The sequence below is a fragment of the Ranitomeya variabilis genome, chromosome 1 (genome assembly GCF_051348905.1).
Source record: "Ranitomeya variabilis isolate aRanVar5 chromosome 1, aRanVar5.hap1, whole genome shotgun sequence".
Taxonomy (NCBI): domain Eukaryota; kingdom Metazoa; phylum Chordata; class Amphibia; order Anura; family Dendrobatidae; genus Ranitomeya; species Ranitomeya variabilis.
The window spans coordinates 663453349-663474752 of NC_135232.1; the positions used below are offsets into that span (position 1 = coordinate 663453349).

The 21404-nt window shown below is 45.6% G+C and overlaps 1 protein-coding gene across 1 annotated transcript in view; it reads left to right on the top strand.

Annotated features, from left to right (window-relative positions):
• The first annotated feature begins 6546 nt into the window (after window positions 1-6546).
• FMN1 (formin 1) overlaps window positions 6547-21404 on the top strand; it is a 445090-nt gene continuing 430232 nt past the window's right edge. The window contains exon 1 of the mRNA XM_077263405.1: window positions 6547-6765. The gene's annotated coding sequence lies outside the window, so the exon portion shown is untranslated. The remainder of the gene's footprint in view (window positions 6766-21404) is intronic.

Sequence of the window (21404 nt, forward strand, 5' to 3'; positions counted from 1 at the left end):
TCCAAGAATTTCCCATAGGAACAGGAAACCAACTGAGGAGGAGAGGGGGACAGCCCTTTTTACCTCTGTAGGTTTCCTGTTCCTATGGGCGGGTTCCTCTGTCAAAGTGGGTGCTGTCGTGGCGAAGGGTCTACTCCTGCTATACCTTCTCTTACAAAAGGAACTTTTAAACCGTGGACGTGACACACTGGGAAAACTTTTTTTTTTTTTCTCTGCTGCCTTGTCAAGAATATCATCCAGGGCTTGACCAAAAAGATATTTCCCTTCACATGGGATAGAGCATAGTCTAGTTTTGGACTGAGCATCTCCCGGCCAGCTTTGAAGCCATCGGGCTCTACGGGCAGCATTAGAGAGGTTTGCTGATCTTCCCGTTAACCTAACAGAGTCTGCCAAAGCGTCGGCCAAAAAGGAAGCTGCTCCCTGCAACAGCAGAAGATCCGCTAGGATCTTCTCTCTTGGGGTGTTGTCTCTTAGATGGTCACCAAGCTGTTGTAGACACACCATCATTGATCCTGCCGTGCAGGTTGCTGCTATTGCTGGCTTTAATGAGCCTGCCAGGCTTGTTTTAGGAAGACCTCTGCCTTCTTGTCCAAGGAATCCCTGGGAGTCCCTAGGCCTTCAAAGGGCAACGTAGGTCTTTTAACCGACTTAGCTACCGCAATGTCTATTTTTGGGGTCTTTTCCCATATGACTGCCTCTTCCTCATCAAAAGGAAAATTCCTTTTTGAAGATGGTAGTGGCCCTTTCTTCTCTGGCCTTTTCCACTCTCTATTAATGAGCATTTTGATTTTTTCATTAACTGGAAAGGAATGCCCCTTCCTCTGATCCAAGCCAAACATAATGTCCTGAATTGTTTTGGTAGTCTTCGGATCAGATATGCCCATAGTGGACCTTCTTGCCCTAACCAGTCTGTCAGTATCCTCAGCTAGGAAACAGGGCCTACCCTGATGCGTCCTCATCAGAGGATGAAGAGGAGGATGACTCTGTCAGGTCCAAATCCTCCCACTTGAACTGTACTGATCCTTCAGACTCTGACAACAGTGGTTCTGGCTTCCCCTCTTCTCTTCTCCCCATCAGATGTTTTAAGGACACCTGGACCTTCAATCTAATGATGACTTTTAAGCAAGGCCGGCTCCAGGTTTTTGAGGGCCCCAGGCAAAAGAGTCTCAGTGGGCCCCCCTTTAACACATACCACGATTCATGATGCACAGATACATCAGAGAAATATAGGTATAGTACAATGCCAGATTTCACTTCTTACATGAGTGATAGCTATTGTAAATTCTACAATACCATACAGCAGAGGGGCTTTATATAAGTCAATCAATAGGGCACAGCCCACATAGTATATGGCACAGCCCACATAGTATATAGCACAGCTATGTATAACACAACCATGTAGTATATACCACAGCCATATAGCATATAGCACAGCCACGTAGCATATAACACAGCCCATGTAGTATATAGCAAAGCCCACGTAGTATATAGTACAGCCTGCATAGGATATAGCACAGCCTGAATAGGATATAGCACAGCCTGCATAGTATATAGCACAGCCATGTAGTATATAGCACAGCCATGTAGTATATAGCACAGCCATGTAGTACATAGCACAGCCATGTAGTACATAGCACAGCCATGTAGTACATAGCACAGCCATGTAGTATATAGCACAGCCATGTAGTACATAGCACAGCCATGTAGTGCATAGCACAGCCATGTAGTGCATAGCACAGTCCACATCCCCCCGAGAATGGCCCCACAGTCCAGTACTCACTGTTATAGTAAAAAAAACAAAACACACTCCTCACCTCTCCTCGCATCCACGCTGCTCCCTGCTCCTGTCTTGGCAGCTGCGGCTGCACTGCCTGGCACACAGTGAGTGCGTGGTGACGTCATTGCGCACCCTCAGTGTCAGAGGCAGAGCGGGGAATGATGGGAGAGGGAGCGTCAGCGGACGCTTTCTCCTCCATCATTGCTTTGAACTGTACCAGCAGTCGCTGGTATAGTTCAATGCGGCAGGGGAGTCGGCGCTGGCGGCAGGCGGGCCCCCCTGCCTCACAGGGGCCCCATAGCAGCTGTGTGATGTGCCGCTAGCTGAGAGCCCCTGGGGAAGCGGGGGCCCAAGGCAGCTGCCTACCCCCAACGCCGACCCTGAACTGCACCATGAATGGGCCCTCCTTCTCGCTAGGGCCCCAGCAGTTGCCCGGGTGCTGACGCCGGCCCTGCTTTTAGGTCCATAGCAAACCCGGAGGTTTCTTCTGAGACCATCTGCTGTATACACCCAGGGCAGAGTCTCTTATTATAAGTGCCGGGTAGATCCCCCCTTGCACAGGGCACACTCCCTATTTGAACTATGTTTCTGGGGCCTTCCCGGAATTATGCCAAGTACTGTCCATACAGTGGGTTGGGGGCACAGATCTGCTTAGGGGCCCACCTGAGGATTGCCCTGTTCCTCTAGGGGCCAGTCCGAGCCTGCATACAAGTTTATGAGTGCATGCGAAACATTGGACTGCACTCAGATGTCATTAGAGTGCAGTTCAATGTTTACTCATAGACAATAGAAAAATTATATTCTCCGTCTTCTCCACAACTGTGATGCAGTTCTCTCATGCGAGAGAATCTGATCTCAGTAAGATGACACTCGGATCACACTCTGTTAGCAGTGTGAGACAGCCTTAAGGCAGTTGTAGATTTTCTGCAACCATTAATTAATGTAGGTTATTGGCAATTTGTGGAAAGTATCCAGAAAAAAAACTCATCAAAAACTCATCATGGGAACACAGCTTAAGAGCTCGCTTACACGAGCATATACCTCAGACGAGCCCAATCTGGTCAAAGAAGGGATTGCACTGGGATCAATGTTAGGCCGGTTTCACACATCAGCGTCTCCGGTATGTGTAGTGACAGTTTTCTCATGTACCAGAGAAACTGACACACATAGACCCATTCAAATGAATGGGTCTATGCACATGTCAGCGTGTTTTGACGGACCGTGTGCGCAAAACATGCAGACATGTCTGTTTTTACCCGGACACACGGGCTGCAAAACATGCCACACACACGTGCACACGGAGAATAATGTACACTGTCTTCTGTGTGCACGGACGGCCGCTACTGTAAGCACTGTTCCCCTGCGTGTGGTGCTGAAGCCGGTTGTCATCCCTTCTCCCCTGCTCGCGAGAAGGGGAGAATGAATGAAAGAAAAACCCAACATGGGGTCCCCCTATGTTTTTCAACCAACCCGGCAAAACTCACAGGTGCGGGCTTCTATTCTCAGGCTTGCTCAGTAACTAGTGGTGACGTCACTGAGTCTGTGCTTGCTGCTTCTCATTCATTCCCCAGTAGTTTACAGCTGGGGGCGGTCGCATTATCAGCGCTCCTGGTTGTAAACTGTACATTCCCCAGACATGGAATACAGCGGGGGACTGACTGTATGACAGACATGTATGGGTATATTGTTGGTTTTTTATTTTGACTTTTTGTCCCAGGAGATCGTGGGCTTCGCTTGGATTGGCTGACTAATAAAGATGGGAAAACTGTTAATTTTTTATTTCATTAAAAGACTTTATTCTTACTGTGTGGTGTTTTATTACACCTCTCCATTACTAAGCTGGCTTAATGTCACCTTACAATAGGAAGGTGACATTAACCCCTCATTACCTCACTAGCCACCGCTACAGGGCACGTGGGAAGAACCGGACAAAGCTCCAGAATTGGCGTATCTAATAAAGGCGCCTTTTCTGGGCAGCTGCTGGCTGCTGTTTTCAGACTGGGGGGCCATATCCATGGCCCCTTTCCAGCCTGAGAATAGCAGCCCGCACCTGTGAGTTTTGACGGGTTGGTTGAAAAACATAGGAGGGACCCCACATCGTTTTTTATTTCATTCCTTCTCCCCTGCTCGAACTACTGCCGGCAGAGCAGGGGAGAAGGGATGACAGGCGGCTTCAGCACCACACGCAGGGAACAGCGCTTACTGTAGCGCTGCTTCCCCGGCGGCCGTTCGTGTGGTACTGATGAGGCACACGGTTGCGACACGTGTGCCGCACATAGTACACAGACGGACACGGATACCAAGCGGCCTTAATCAAAGATATAGTGGAGATCTGGGGGGGGGGGTTCTCAGCTAACTTTGGCATTAGAAGAAAGTCGCATGCATGCTGTGATTTTACTCCAAAATCGGATGGATGCGAGGAAAAAAAATATCAGATGCCAGATGGACTGTCAGAGTGACATTCAATTTTTTTTCTCATTTGACATCCATGTGCAGTCTGTATGCAACCTGTTTTTTTCCTCAGCGGCTATTGATCATAAAGGCTATATGCACACGTTGCAGATTTGACTGTGGTATTTTCTGTGCAGATTCTGCATTTCTTGGCAGAAAACGCAGGTCAGAATCTGTGCCTTTTTTTTGTATGTGCACACGTTGCAGATTTTTGTGCGGATTTCCTCCTTTTTTTAGCCCTGCAAATTTTTATTATGGAATGGGTGCATAAATGCAGCAGTTCTGCACAAAGAATTGACATGGTCCTTTTTTGAATCTGCTGTGTTTTCCATGCAGATTTTCTGCACCATTAGCAGAGTAATTTTTTTTTTTGCCATTGATTTACATTGTACTGTAAATCACTTGCAGATCTGCAGCGTTTCTGCGTGGAAAATAACACTGCAGATCTGCAGGAAATCTGCAACGTGTGCACATACCCTTAGGACTTGTGCACACGCTGCAGATTCCATTGCAGAATTTTCCGCAGCGGATTTGATAAATCCGCAGTGCAAAACCGCTGCGGTTTTTACTGCGGATTTATTGCGGTTTCTAGTGCGGTTTCCTCTGCGGGTTTTCACCTGCAGTTTTCTATTAGAGCAGGTGTAAACCCGCAGCGGAATCCGCACAAAAAATTGACATGCTGCGGAATATAAACAGCTGCATTTCTGCGTGTTTTTTCCGCAGCATGTGCACTGCGGATTTCGTTTCCCATAGGTTTACATTGTACTGTAAACTCATGGGAAACCGCTGCAGACACGCAGCGAAATCCGCAGCGTGTGCACATACCCTTACAGTTCCAGAATTGCAATCTGTAAAAATCGGATGCTATACTATGCCTCTGCAAGCTGGGGTAGGAGATGTGTTCTCCATCCTCCTGAACAGGGCTTTTTTTGGGGGGAGCAATCAGTGGGGTTCTCGGGAATTAACAGAACAAGATAAACAAAATATTAAGAAACTTAATGTAGAATCAGAATAAAAACATGCAGACAAAAAATAAGTACGGTAAGGCTATGTGCACACTTTGCGGTGTGCTCTGCGGGTTCTCCCGCAGCGGAATTGATAAATCTGCAGGGCAAACTCGCTGCGGTTATCCCTGCAGATTTATCGCGGTTTGTTCCGCGGTTTCCGCCTATACTATTGATGCTGCATATGCAGCAATATGCAGCATCAATAGTATAATGTTAAAATAATAAAAATTGGTTATACTCACCCTCTCTGATGTCCCGATCTCCTCGGCGCTGCACTCGGCGGTCCGCTTCTAAAGATGATGTGCGAGAAGGACCCTTCGTGATGTCACGGTCATGTGACCACAGCGTCGAGAGGTGAGTATAACATGATTTTTTATTTTAATTCTTTTTTTTACACCCAAATATGCTTCCCAGGGCCTGGAGGAGAGTCTCCTCTCCTCCACCCCGGGTACCACCCGCACATTAACCGCTTACTTCCCGCAATGTGGGCACAGCCCCATGCGGGAAGTAAGCGGTTCAATGCATTCCTATGGGTGCAGAATCGCAGCGATTCTGCACAAAGAAGTGACATGCTGCGGGTTGTAAACCGCTGCGTTTCTGCGTGGTTTTTCCCGCAGCATGTGCACTGCGGTTTGCGGTTTCCATAGGGTTTACATGTTAATGTAAATGCTATGGAAACTGCTGCGGACCCGCAGCATCAAAATCGCGGCGGTTCCGCGGTAAAAACCGCAAAGTGTGAACATGGCCTAAGGCTTCTTTCACACTTCAGTTGTTTGGCGTCAGTCAGCTCCGACATAGTGACGGATCGACGGATCCGTCACAATTGTTGAGAAAACGGTTCTAACGGATCCGTTTTTTTTGACGGATCCGTTACTTGGGAAAAGTATCTACTTTTTGGAGCATGCGCAATTGAAAAAGCAGATTGGGGCGACGGATCCGCCAAAATGACGGTTGCGACGAATCCGTCGCCCATAGGCGGCCATTCTATGGAATGGCTGACGCGACGGATCCGTCGCGAACCGCCATTTCGGCGCAGACAAAAAACGTTCCAATGGCCGTCAATGTCTAGATGACGTCCGCTAAATCTCGACGGATCCGTCGCATGGCGGATGGAACTGACGACCATCTGTCAAAATCCGTCGCTAATGCATGTCTATGGGAAAAAAAAAATGGCGGATCCGCTATTTGACAAAAATGGCGGTTTCAGACTGACGCCAAAAGACTGAAGTGTGAAAGAGGCCTAAGCAATAGATTAATGGAAACTTTCATACTTCACCCGTAGAAAGGATCAGGCAGTCACGTATGAGGAGAGACTCTGGAGTGTAACGTGGGCACAGGTGAGCTGATTAACTCCAGGCTTCCCCTACACACCTGGGTTAAAGTGATCCAAACAGATGGAAGTCTAGTCTGCTCTGATCAGTGAAGGAACACATTTCTACCCTTCCATGAAAATAATTTAGATTTTCAAGCTACCGGTTAAAGATGCCCAAGGATTAATTTGTTTAGAGCCAAAACAAAAGTAATCAAAAGGTAAGATGTACCCTGATGGAATGTAAAACATAAGAAGCGGAGGAGTTTGTTTCTACGACCCAAAGCTAGAAGGAACGTGCTGTATGATACTAAGATAGTAATTTCACTTATTTGAATAAATTTAACACTGGAATAACTGTTCAATCTTGATCATTCTCAGCAGTGAAAATTAAGATGCACAAATTATCAAAATACATATTTAACACAGTGAAAGTCTTTAAATGGAAAGTTCACAGACTGGAATTTAGGTAACTGCACCCGTCATCTGAAAAGGGCTTGCAGAAATAAGCTATCAATATTGTTAATCTGGAAAACTCCTTTAAACATATAATTCCCAACAGTTCGGACTCTGAAGTCCAAGTTTTAGACTACAAGTTCCTTTTTGTTGCTGATTTTCTTTAGATAAATTTAGTTTTCTCAATGTTTTTTTTTTATTTTTCACTTCATTTTTTACATGCATTTTTGAGGCTGCAGTCTGTCGTTTTGGTTTTCATTTTTTTAAGTTTCTTTGGTTTTGATACTTTCTAGTATTTGGCTTTCACAATTTTATTGAAGTGAAGTGTGGATTACACTAATAATGTACATGTTCTTTACCTGTGTATTTTTTCACATCTTATGCAATTCCATGGGGAAAATACACATTTAAGACTCAGAGTACCTACAAGAGAAATGGCTGTGTTGCGTATTTCAGAGATGTACCACAGGTTAGTTTTTACTTATATGTTGGAAAAAAAATTGCAAAAGTGCTACAGAAATGACTGAAACATGCGCCAAAAAAAAAAAAGACACTGTAGGTTTTGAAAACTACTAAGAATTGGAGCGATTGCTGAAGTCCGTAAAGTGCCATCTGTTTGAAAAACTAATGACCACAGGAAAAGATTGTAAAAATACCGTTAGGGCTCATTCACACAAGTTTTTCAAGGATGGCACTCCTACCTATGACAGTATTTGTAGATGTTCACATGTCTGAATCTTTTTTCAGACCAAGTGGTCCATGTAAAATCGCAGAGGCTTGTCTACTATTGAAATTCTGTGGGTTATTGAAAAAATCGGATGTTATCGGTGGGCTGTCCGTTATTCATGTATTCGTAGACTGCTAGGTTAAGGTGAAGGAGAAAAAGAAAAGGTTCATCAGTGAAAAAAAGGATTGGCACTATTTTTTTTTTTTTCCTCGTGTAAAAAAAAAAAAAAAACCTCTGACAGAGGCATGAACTGTTATGAGCACTGAGTTTTTTTTATTTTTTTTTGTTAAGAGGCCTAAAAACACTTCAAGAAATGTTTATTGTTTTGGGAGTTTCTGGATGACTTTTGAGTGTTCTAAAAAGCTTTCTAAATGTTTTTGGATTGTGGGGATTTTTTTTTTCTGAAGCATGTTTTGTAGACTTCTGATTGGAGAATTTTTCTTCTGGAGATGCTTCCAAGTGATGTGCGCTACCTTTTCCATCAGGTATTTTTCAAAAAGTGAGGAAAAAGTGCTCAAAGGACTAAACATATTGACAGCAAATTATTTTACAATAGTAATGAATAAAGAGACTTTTGGAGCTTCTCAAAAAACTTTGTCTACCATTACAAAAAATTACTTCTTGACATTGCTATTTAAAGCCCCCCTGCCTTTATTGTATTATTGTACTTGTATTGTATTCAGTCCACTTATATGTTGCTTTTTGTACACTTATTAGTGTTTTGTGGGAATGTGCAGACATGGGTGCAGGGCTTGTGACAGCAGTAGAGGTCACCATATCATATCTATCCTAGGGGTTAAGACGGTTCTTTACCAGGATTATCACTGTGGAGAGAGTGTAGCTGTGATAAGGTTTGTGATGGACTTGCATGTAGTAATCCGTATCCACATGTATAGAGAGGAAAAGGCCAAGGCCACCCTATGAAATAATCTGATGCTGGTTTGAGAACTACCCTATGCTGGTATGTCAAAAAGAAAGGAGGGTCTACAGAGAGCTCCTGGATGTCTCCAACTCTTCTGGCAGATGTTAAGGCTATCAATAAGGCTACCTTATATGAGACGTTCTTTAGAGGAATAGACTGTAAAGGCTCAAAGGGGGGGTTCAGTTAAAGCATCAAGGACTAGATTCAAGTCCCAGGGTGGTAAACGCGGAATATGTTCTGGGGTACTTCTTTCGCATGCTTTAATGAACCTTGCTATCCATCTGTCACCTGCTATATTAACCCCATAAAGGGCTCCTAAAGCAGACACCTGAACTCTTAATGTACTAACTGAAAGCCCTAGTTCATGTCCCTTTTGCAAGAACTCTAGGATTGTCTTAATTGGAACTGTGTAAGAGAAGGGTTTTGCATAAAAGTTCAAAAACTTCCTTCATGTTCTGCTACATATTATGGTTGTAAACTTTTTCCTTCTTAGCAGTAGTGTATTAATCAAATCTTGGGAAAATCCTCTTGATGTTAATATTTGCCTCTCAAGTTCCACGCCGTCAAGTGAAGACCCTTCACTTGCGGGTGATGGAATGGACCTTGAGACAGTAGGTCTGGGATCGTTGGTAGTATCCAGCAGGGATCGCAAACCAACATCACTCGGAGGCATGAGAACCAAGGCCTCTTTGGCCAGAAGGGTGCTATTAGAATTTATGCTAAATCGAAGATATCTGTCGTAGAAGACATTAGATTTTCCGATGATCGCGTTCCGCCTTGATGATTTAAATACGCGACGACTGTCGTATTGTCCGATAGGATTCTTACGTGAGATCCTCGGAGCTGGGGAAGGAAAAAATTCAAAGCATGATTAACCGCGTTTAGTTCCTTCCAATTGGAGGACTGCTGCCTTTCCATGGCCTCCTAGGTTGACTGCCACTCTGAAGTATTGTTGGTGTTCTGCGTGAATAGGAAGATGGTAGTACGCATCCCTCAGGTCTAAACCGGCCATAAAACATCTAGGAAATAAAAGTTTGATGGTAGATCTGATTGATTCCATCTTTAAAGGTGCGATCATACAAAAAAGCATCCAATTTTCTAAGATTTATTATAGTACGGAATGAACCATCAGGTTTAGGAATCAGGAATAAAGGAATAAAATCCCCTTCCTTCCTGACCCACTGGCACTTCTATGAGGACATGTTTAGACAAAAGTTTAAACATTTGTAACTGTAACGTTGTTCTGGTGTTTTAAGTGATGTCACTATAAAAGAATCTTGTGGAATACGAAAAAATTCTAGCTTCAACCCAGATTCTATTAGGTGAAGGATCCACTGACTTGATGTTATGTGTTTCCATTTATGGTGAAAAAATTTTAATCTTCCACCTACTGGGATCTCATCATTGGCGGTATCAACTACGTTTAGCTGTATTGGAGCTACTAAACAAGGCACCTTTTTGTTTTGTTTCCTTTGTATCCCAGCGGTCTCTTTGTGGTCATACGGCCTCCTTCTGTTAAATGGCTGTCTTCTAAACGCTCTCCTATAAGAAGGAAAAAATTGTTTAGTAACATAGTAACATATTTATTAAGGTTGAAGGAAGACTTTAAGTCCATCTAGTTCAACCCATAGCCTAACCTAACATGTTGATCCAGAGGAAGGCAAAAAAACAAATGTGGCAAAGAGTAAGCTCCACATTGGGGAAAAAAATTCCTTCCCGACTCCACATACGGCAATCAGACTAGTTCCCTGGATCAAAACCCTATCAAGGAATCTAGTATATATAACCTGTAACATTATACTTTTCCAGAAAGGCATCCAGTCCCCTCTTAAATTTAAGTAATGAATCACTCATTGCAACATCATACGGCAGAGAGTTCCATAGTCTCACTGCTCTTACAGTAAAGAATCTGCGTCTGTTATTATGCTTAAACCTTCTTTCCTCCAGTCGAAGAGGATGCCTCCTTGACCCTGTCTCAGGTCTATGATTAAAAAGATCATCAGAAAGGTCTTTGTACTGTCCCCTCATATATTTATACATTAAAATAAGATCACCCCTTAGCCTTCATTGTTCCAAACTAAATAGCCCCAAGTGTAATAATCTATCTTGGTATTGCAGACCCCCCAGTCCTCTAATAACCTTGGTAGCTCTTCTCTGCACCTGCTCTAGTTCAGCTATGTCTTTCTTATACACCGGAGACCAGAACTGTACACAGTATTCTAAGTGTGGTCGAACTAGTGACTTGTATAGAGGTAAAATTATGTCCCCTCATGAGCATCTATGCCTCTTTTAATGCATCCCATTATTTTATTTGCCTTTGTAGCAGCTGCCTGACACTGGCCACTAAATGTGAGTTTGTCATCCACCCATACTCCCAGGTCTTTTTCATTGACGGTTTTGCCCAGAGTTTTAGAATTAAGCACATAGTTATACATCTTATTACTTCTACCCAAGTGCATGACCTTACATTTATCCCCATTAACCCTTAATCCCATATGACGTACTATCCCGTCAAGGTGACCCGAGACTTAATTCCCAGTGACGGGATAGTACGTCATATGCGATCGGCCGCGCTCACGGGGGAAGCGCAGCCGATCGCGGCCGGGTGTCAGCTGTTTATCGCAGCTGACATCTGGCACTATGTGCCAGGAGCGGTCACAGACCGCCCCCGGCACATTAACCCCTGGCACACTGCGATCAAACATGATCGCAGTGTTCCGGCGGTACAGGGAAGCATCGCGCAGGGAGGGGGCTCCCTGCGTGCTTTCCTGAGACGATTGGTACAAGTCGATGTGCTCACCTTGTACCGAGCGTCTCCTCCCTGCAGGTCCGAGATCCAAAATGGCCGCGGGGCTACTTCCGGGTCCTGCAGGGAGGTGGCTTACCAAGTGCCTGCTCAGAGCAGGCGCTGGTAAGCCAGGAGCAGGGCATGTCTGATCGCTGATCTGACACAGTGCTCTGCAAAGTGTCAGATCAGCGATCTGTCACTATACAGTGATGCCCCCCCTGGAACAAAATAAAAAAGTAAAAAAAATTTTTTTTAAATGTGTAAAACAAAAATAGATTCCTAAATAAAGAAAAAATATATATATTGTTCCCATAAATACATTTCTTTATCTTGTTAAATTTGCGGGCAAAATGCTCTGATACTATAATGCAATCAGTTGTGAGGTTAACAGATGGAAACAGTTGATTTAACATGTCACAAAAGTGCAGCACTCTGTACAGTACTTTAGTAGCATGTGTATTGATGACGGACGGGAATTCATGAACCACAAGGACAAACTGGCAAAACATCCAAACACACAATTTTGGGGGCAAAACAGGGTACAAACATCCGGGGGCAAACTGCTGAGGGCGAAACATTGATGACGGAAGGGAATTCATGAACCACAAGGGTACAAACATCCGGGGGCGAAACATCTGGGAGGCCAAATGATGGGTAAACATTGATGACGGACTGGAATTCTTGAACCACAAGGGTACAAACATCTGGGGTGAACTGCCGGGGGTGAAACATCCGGGGTCCAAATGCTGGGGACGAAATGTGCGGGGGGTGAAATGTACCTGGGGCAAACTGCTGGGGGCGAAATACCCAAATCCCGAGAAAGCCAGCGCTACCATTGAGCAGATATTCAGAGCTGCCACACCTGGTCTTCGGTCCATACATTTTTCAGACATAACAAGCTAGACTTAATGTCTGTTAAAGACTTGGAATTTGAGAGAAAAGTCTTGTTAGGGAGGCTATTATTCCTCCCTAACAACATTCCTTTTGGGTTTTGCTCAGGTGTGCTGTCGTTGTGTGTTATTAGAGAAAATAGAATTAGACTTACTGGTAATTCGGTTTCTAAAAACCCGCCACAACAACTTGGGTAATGCCCTCCCTTTTCTTATTAATTTTGCATTACTCAGATAAGCAGAATAAAATATAATTTGAAGCATTCATACTCCTGTGGACCTTTACAATGACACTGAGGGGAGGATTTGGGAGTGGCTATTTAACCTCTTTGGTATCTTCTGTCCCTATTAGGAAAGGGCTAACATGCTCCAGTGTGCATTCGTGATGGGTTATTAGAAACCGAATTATCGGTAAGTCTAATTCTAGATTTATTTTTTTTTATAGCGCAGGCAGCAGTTGATAAATGCTCTCATCAGCCACCACCTGCTCTCGCTGTTATCAGCTAAGTACAACTCTCAACATTGTCCACTGCTAGCACTGATCGCAGCATCAACAGAGAATGATGAAAGCTGTCTTCAGCACACAGCGCTGGGGAACAGCATGAACAGTACCGCTGATTCCCAGGCAATGCTACATGTGATACTGATGTGGCACACGGTTTCCACACGTATGCCGCAAGTACTACACATACGGACACTGATATCTCCAATACTGTTTTCTCCAGTACCAGAAATATCAGGAAGTGTTAAAGAGCCCTTAAAGCACTGTGAAGAGCATAACGCTGATTTACATAAAGGACATCTATTATTACATATTTAACATATTACACTATAGGTCATTAATCTCTTCCTTGCATGACCATTTTTTATTTATTTTGCTTACATTTTATCCCCTTCCAAGAACCTCCCCTTTAATGATCATATAATGTACTGAAAATTGGCGTAAGAGTTGACATTGTGAAGAAAATTAGTTTGTGCCTTTTTGCATTTTGTTTTAAAATTACCTGTTAGTTGTATCCTGCAGGTCTTTATGATTACATTGATATTAACATTGTTAGGATTTAATTATTTTACTGCTATTAAAAATAAACATTTTGTTTTCAATTTGGTCTTGGATTTGTCTGAAACTCAAAACTTTTATTTGTCTGCCAATAAAGGTTTTTGAGGCTTTTATTGGTACCACTTTATAGTAAATACAGCTCTGGGAAAAAATTGAGACCACCACATAAAAACCCTGTAATGGGCAGCCTAATCTCCAGACCTGAACCCCATTGAAAACCTCTGGAATGTAATAAAGAGGAAGATGGCTAATCACAAGCCATCAAACAAAGAACTGCTTACATTTTTGCACCAGGAGCAGTGGGAAAGACTGGTGGAAAGTATGCCAAGATGCATGTAAGCTGTGATTAAAAATCTTGGTTATCCCACAAAATTTTAATTTCCAGGTCACCACCTGACAGCACCATGGAGGACGTCCTTCTTATCCATAGTGGGACAGGAAACCACGAGAGTTTAAAAGGACCCTCCCCATTCCACCCTTCAGTGTTTTTCCTGTCCTACGGTGGAAAGGAACAACGAGAGATTCGCCTGTCCCATGCAGAGAGTGTGGATCGGGGGTGCTCGGCCTCTTCCTTCCCACTGTATGTCCTCTGTATAGCTGACACCCAAGTAATCGGGTCCCTCAGCAGCACCAGTGCAGCGCTGCTCCTGGTAGAGGAGGTCGCTTCCCCCGGGGGGGGCTCTCGACCTCAGAGGATGCCCCAGAAGGTACCTGCTTATCGCTCCTGCAAGGGCGCACCCTTCGCAAGCGATTCTGGAGCCAGAAGGTATGCTGACATCTCAGGACGCCGGCCGGGCGCTGGAGCATGGCGGCGAGTAACTTCCGGTTCGCCGTGCCGTGCGTCACTTCCGGGTCACGGCCGGGAACAGTGGGCGGTCATCCTCGTTCCTCCTGTGGAGGAGTTTGGGACGAACTGCATCGGATAAAAGAGGTAGGTAGTGCGCAGCGGTAGTGGCAGCGACAGCTATGGAGGATTCAAACCCTGTAGCTGCAGTCAGCGCAGAGGGCCCGGTTACCCAGGCACATGTGAGTTCCCACCTCGTGGTGCGTTCTCCTTCAGCCCTATTAAACATCCCATTAGCGGTATTCTTATTTATTTTAGGGGCGTCCCTCATCTGGAGATAAGAAGAGGAATAAGAGATGCCCTTTATGTGCCTCAAAACTCAATATCTCCTGGCAGAAACCTCTATGCGAGGCCTGCACTGCTCGTATTGTGGGGGAGGAGCAGGCCTCCCTAATAACAAGCATGAGGGCCATGGTTAGAGAAGAAGTACAGGCTTCGATATCTAACTTATCTGCTCCCCAGTCGGTCCAGTCTGATTTCCAGGATCCTCCCAGGTCCAGAAAAAGACAGAGGGAGTCGGATCTGTCATCTGAAGACAGTTCCTTTGAATCCGAGATGGAGGAAGAGGAAGTGTGCAGAGAGCCTCCTCATAAGGGAAAAAAGTACTTATTTTCTTCTAACGATATCGATGAGCTTCTGGGGGCGGTGAGACAGACTATGCAGGTTGAAGAGCCTTCTACCACTCAGTCTGTCCAAGATGAGATGTTCGGAGGCCTGCGTTCACAGACATCAAAAGTCTTCCCGGTTAATGCCCACATTCGGTAAGTCCGAGCCTGCTAGTCTCTGACTCTGCTCACAGTTAGCAGCTGTTAACCTCTTCATCACCTCTTCCCGCAGCTCAATGATTTTAGAAGAGTGGGAAGAGGCAGAGAAAAGGATATCCATTCCAAGAGACTTTAGGCTACGTCTTCCTTTTGACCATGAGGAGGTCAAAGATTGGGAAGATATACCGAAAATCGACATCCCACTAGCGAAGGTGTCTAAGAGAACTGCCATACCATTTGAAGACTCCTCGAACTTGAAGGAGCCTATGGACAGGAAGGCAGATGGTCTCCTAAAGAGAGCTTGGGAGAGTTCGGCCGCAGTGATCCGCACAAATATAGCGGCAACATCTGTGGCGAGAGCAATGCATCTATGGCTCGACGATTTCAAAGAACAGTTGTCAGTCAAACCCTCTAGAGAGTCTATTTTAAATGCTATCCCTTTACTAAAATTAGCAACGGGGTTTCTTGCAGATGCCACTGCAGAATCCGTGAGGTTCACTGCTAGAGGCCAGTCATTATCAAATGCAGCCCGAAGGGCTATATGGTTAAAAAGCTGGTCAGGGGATGTCCATTCAAAAAACAAATTATGTTCCATTCCCTTTTCAGGAGGCAGAGTCTTTGGGCCTATATTAGACGACATTCTGGAAAAGGCTTCTGATGAAAAGAAGGGGTTTCCAGAAGAGAAAAAGAAAAAATTCCAGCCCTTTCGTAGGCCCTATTACAGTCAGAGATCAGACTATAGGGGTAAAGGTAAACAAGGAAGATGGAGCTACCTGAAAGGGGGAGAAAATAGGAACCGAAGTAGAGATCCAGGTCCCTCAATCCCTAGGTCAGAGTTTCGGAGAAAATGACGCCACCAGGATAGGAGGACGGTTGCTGAACTACCTAGGGGAGTGGGAGAAAATTACCACAAGTCCGTGGGTCCTGCAGATTATATCTCAGGGGTACAGGATAGAATTCGACTCCCTTCCCCCAGAAAGATATTTTGTATCCAACGTCCGTCTCTCTTCAGCCTCTCCAATGTGGTCGGACGTACAGGATCTCCTCCGGATGGAGGCGATATCTCCTGTTCCTCCTCACCAAATAGGAACAGGTCACTACTCGGGTCTCTTTTCTATAAAGAAACCTTCAGGAGAATTCCGAACCATTATAAATCTCAAGCCTCTAAACAGATGGCTACAGTACAAAAGGTTCAAGATGGAGTCCATCCGCTCCACAATTCCCCTATTAGGAAAAGACGTGGTAATGTGCACTTTAGACTTAAAAAGTGCATATTACCACGTGCCAATATTTCCACATCATCAGAGATACCTGAGATTTGCAATAGAAAAGGAAGGATCAATCTTCCATTATCAGTTTCGTTGCCTTCCATTTGGATTGGCGTCGGCTCCAAGAGTGTTCACAAAACTCATCATGGAGATCGTGTCTTATCTCAGGAAACAAGATATCACGATAGTACCCTATCTGGACGATTTCCTATCAGTGGCAGATTCTGTGGGGCAACTCAAGGTCGATTCTCAGTTAGTGATCTCCACACTGCAGAGGTTAGGATGGGTGTTGAACTGGAAAAAATCACACCTAACTCCAAGATCAAGAAGACAGTTCTTAGGTGTAGTACTGGATTCAAAGGTCAGGAAATCGTTTCTGCCGGACGGAAGACGGTCCGACCTGATAAAGAAGGTTCGCAGGAAATCGAGTGACAATAAGAGATGCAATGAAGATCCTGGGCATCATGACTGCCTGTATCCCATGTGTCAGCTGGAGTCAATTCCATTCCAGTCAGTTACAAAGAACGGTTCTAACATCATGGGACAGAAGACAGTCTTCGTTAGACAAGGACCTTTTCCTATCTCATCGGGTCAGACAATCCCTACGATGGTGGACGGTGTCAGAAAACCTCCAGGTGGGTGTCCCTTGGGTCCAGACTCCAGCAGTCACGGTAACAACGGATGCAAGTCAGCAAGGTTGGGGTGGCCAGGTACTCGGAAGGTACTACCAGGGACAATGGAATCTGGAAGACAGCAGCAATTCCTCAAACCACAGAGAGCTGCATGCGGTTTGGAAGGTTTTGTGTTCAGCCCGGATCTTGCTAAAAAACAGACACCTAAAGATCCTATCGGACAACATGACGACGGTGGCTTTTCTTCGTCATCAGGGAGGTCTAAGGCATCCGAAGCTACAACATCTGGCAGATCAGATTTTCGCCTGGGCAGAGAGATCGGTACTTTCGATTTCGGCGGTTCACTTAGAAGGCTCAAGAAACCAGATTGCGGACTTCCTGAGCAGAGAAAAATTATCTCCCACAGAGTGGGAACTGAACAGCAAGGGTTTTCGATACCCTGTGTCGACGCTGGGGAACTCCGATGGTGGACCTATTTGCAACCAGAAGGAAAGCAAAAGTAACAGCATTTTACTCCCTGAACCCTCAGGAGAACCCGGCAGGGGTAGATGCCCTCTCTGTCATGGAGCAAGGGTCTGTTATATGCCTTTCCCCCTCTGGCTTTGGTGCCGAGGGTCCTCAGGAAGATATGCGAGGACAGAGCTCGAGTGATCTTAGTGGTTCCCTTCTGGCCCGGAAGAAGCTGGTTCCCTCTCCTAAGGAAGCTGGCAGTAGACAGTCCTTACCATCTTCCAGAATTGAGGAACTTACTTTCTCAGGGTCCGGTCCTTCATCAGAACCCAGAGAATCTGCAGTTAACCGCGTGGATCCTGAGCGGCAGATCCTAAGAGCTAGAGGCCTATCAGAGGGAGTGATTTCTATCCTACTAGCAAGTAGAAAACCGGTGACTTCAACGATATATCTTAAGATCAGGAAAAAATTCTGCAGCTTTTGTGGAGATACGACAATCGATCTTGATTGCCCTAACATACCTAAAATTCTTGATTTCTTACAGCAGGGATTCAAGAAAGGTCTTAAACCAAGTACCTTAAGGGTCCAGATATCAGCCCTCAGCGTGTTTTATGATACTTCCCTTGCTGCCCATCCTTGGATCCTGTCCATCCAGAACCCTTATCTACAAGTATATGATGATAGGCTGGTTTTAAAGCTTGACCCGGGGTTCCTTCCCAAAGTTGCTTCAGTTGCAAATATAAACCAAGAAGTTGTACTTCCATCTTTTTGCCAGTTTCCTAGGAACCAGAAAGTCTGTCTTCCATAACCTAGACGTCAGGGAAACGGTACTTAAATACTTGGATATGACTAGGGCCTGGAGGCAAGATAGTAATCTCTTCATCCTTTACGGGGGTCCTAATAAAGGGAAAAAAGCGTCAAAGTCCACCATAGCCAGATGGATTCGATCCGCTATTAGCGTAGCCTATCAGGGTCAGGGAAAGAATCCCCCAGAGGGCCTTAAAGCTCACTCGTCTAGGGCTATGTCCACATCTTGGGCAGAGAAAGGGGGGGCCTCGGTAGATCAAATCTGCAGAGCAGCATCTTGGTCTAATATTAGCACCTTTTCAAAACACTACAAATTAGATGTAGTCTCTTCTCAATTAGCTTTTGGCAGGAAGGTGCTTCAAGCGGTAGTCCCACCCTAAAAACAGGAAGTTTCCTTTGGTACTTCTCCATGGTGCTGTCAGGTGGTGACCTGGAAAATGGTAATTAGTCTTACCGATAATTGTATTTCCAGGAATCCATCCTGACAGCACGGATAGTTCCCTCCCTAATGTAAATATGTGATATACTTATGTGAAGTAACATTTGTATAAAACTTGTTATGTTCAAAATAAATTTTCTGTTTGCATCCATCCAGATGTGTTACTTTGGAAGATCACTGAAGGGTGGAATGGGGAGGGTCCTTTTAAACTCTCGTGGTTTCCTGTCCCACTATGGATAAGAAGGACGTCCTCCATGGTGTTGTCAGGATGGATTCCTGGAAATACAATTATCGGTAAGACTAATTACCGTTTTCTGAACTCTTCCTTTGTTAAAACATTAGTATTGTTGTTTCCAAATGATTATGAACTTGTTTTCTTTGCATTATTTGAGGTCTGAAGGCATTGTGTTTTGCTGAGTGTTTTTTTTTTTTTTTTTTTTTTTACCATTTCTCCTTTTCAGAAAAAAAATACAAAATTTATTGCTGGGAAAGTCTTTTTTTCCAGGATGTCCCTCCTGACAGCACCACCAGGAGGTTGTCTTTCATATCCTTGATAGGAACAGGAGCATAGAAGAGGTTAAATAGCCCCTCCCACCATCACCCTTCAGGGTTTTTCCTGTCCCTATCAGGGACAGATGCAGTTAGAGGGCACGGACGTGTGAACACAAATACCTTGGGTCTGGTCGAGCAGGGGCTCCTGGCGAAACTTCACTCCTCCCTAGGGGGCTCTGGGGTTGGGGAGGCTCGAGCCCCACAGCACTGCTGACACAGCGAGAGGTCCCTCAGCGGCCGGTTGAGCTGTGCGCTCCCAGTTGAGCTGTGCGCTCCTGGCGTCGGTCACATCCCTCAGTGAAGGGCTCTGGGCTGCAGCTGCGTCCTCATAGCGGGCGACCGCAAGGCCGGAACTTCTGGCCGGGGAGCACTCTATGGTGTATTCCAGGGGGCGGAGCCTCTCGGGCCAGGATTACTGGCGTTTCACGCCGTGTCACTGGAAAGGCGCGCCGGCGATGACTTCCGGGGGTGGGATTTCCGGCGCTCCTCGTGTACAGTGCACGCTGGGTCAGATCCTGGGGGCATGGACCAGGGGAAACAGGCCGAGCAGGGACACTTTCGGTCACACACAGTGCATTCCATTGGGCGTACTTGCAGTCAGGAGGAAGACCTGCAACACCTAGATTAGCAGCAGCTGAGCTTGGAAGGAGGACGATGTCTTGAAGCTGGGTAAGACAGACTACTTAAGACAGACAGCTCACAGCACACACTGACTTAGTGAACATGGAGTGCTAGCCGTCCTGAAGTCCAGTCCTTAGAGCCATCCCTGGACCACATGAGTGGGGTATAGTGAGGGTCTCTCAGCTGGGCTAGATACAGATAGCTACAGGACCTTCCTTTCCATATTGCCTTTTAGGACAAGCAGACCCCTAAGCGACCCATGACAGCAGTCAAAAGGAAGTCCAATAAGAAATTGTTCTACCAGACTTCCCGAAGCACATGAAAAGAAACTCTATGAAACATGCATCGCCAAACTACTTAAAACAGGAACAGACCTCTTTATTAGCTAACATGCGAACCATGATCATAGAAGAGGTTCAGGCCAGTGTTGCTACTATAAAACCACCCCAATCTCTCTCCCCTAAGAGACCCAGATGGCACATGGATCCAACTTCTGAGGAAGGAGGGAAGTATCGGGCTACTCTGACCCAGACTCTGGTGAAGGCAAGAGTTCCTCAATATTCCTTTCTGAGGAATGGAAGAGATTCTTATTTTCATCCGAGGACACACACTCTATTATAGGCAGTTGAGTACCATGAAAGTAGAGGACTCCACGGAGCCACTAACAGTTCAAGACGAGATGTTTGGCGGCCTGAGAGCCCTTAGAAACAGAGTATTTCCTGTGAACAACCACATAACGGCGCCACATAACTGCAATGATACTAGAAGAATGGGAAGACGTGGAAAAAAAGCTGGTGGTCCCAAAAGACTTCAAATTCTGTCTCCCCTTCAATCCAGAGGAGACTAAGATTTGGGAGTCCATACCGAAAATTGATATACCAGTAGCTATAGTATCAAAGAAGACGGTAATCCCATTCGAGGATTCATCGGGCCTTAAGGATCCGATGGATAAGAGAGCGGAGGACCTCCTTAATAAATCACGGGAAGCATCTGCATCAGTCATGAAAGCCAACATAGCAGCAACATCTTTAGCTAGATCAATGAGTCTCTGGGTAGAGGAACTTTAAAACCAGATCAGAAACAAAATCCCCAGAGAAGAGATCCTGAAATCCTTACCATTATTGAGAATGGTGACTGATTTTATGGCAGATGCCTCAGCAGAGTCAGTCCGTTTTGCAGCCAGAAGCAATGCACTGTCTAATGCGGCTAGACGTGCCTTATGGCTATGATCATGGTCGGGAGATATGGCGCGCCCCCACTGCCGCAGGGCCGAGGGGCACCTGGTACCGGGCCTCTACGTCTCGGTTCTGGGGTTGTCACGGTGGCTAGACCCAGCCCGTGACCCTGCTGAGGGGCGTCCAATGAAGGTGGAGAGTGATGTGAGGTTGTGGTGCGGTGCAGGTCGCAGTAAATAAGGAGGACACCAGGTTGCAGTCTCTTTACCTCTTTACTGAAGGCTTCAGGATCCTCAGTCCGAAATACGGTTAACCGGGCTGCGTGAGTCCGGCCGGTCCGATGGCACCTCCAGAGTTCCCTTTGCAGGTGGAAATCTGTGCCTACCTTCTAGCGCTTGTGTGTTGTGGTCCTCCCCTGCTGTGCTTACGGGATAGTCCCCACAACTGTTGTGAGGGAACTTCAGA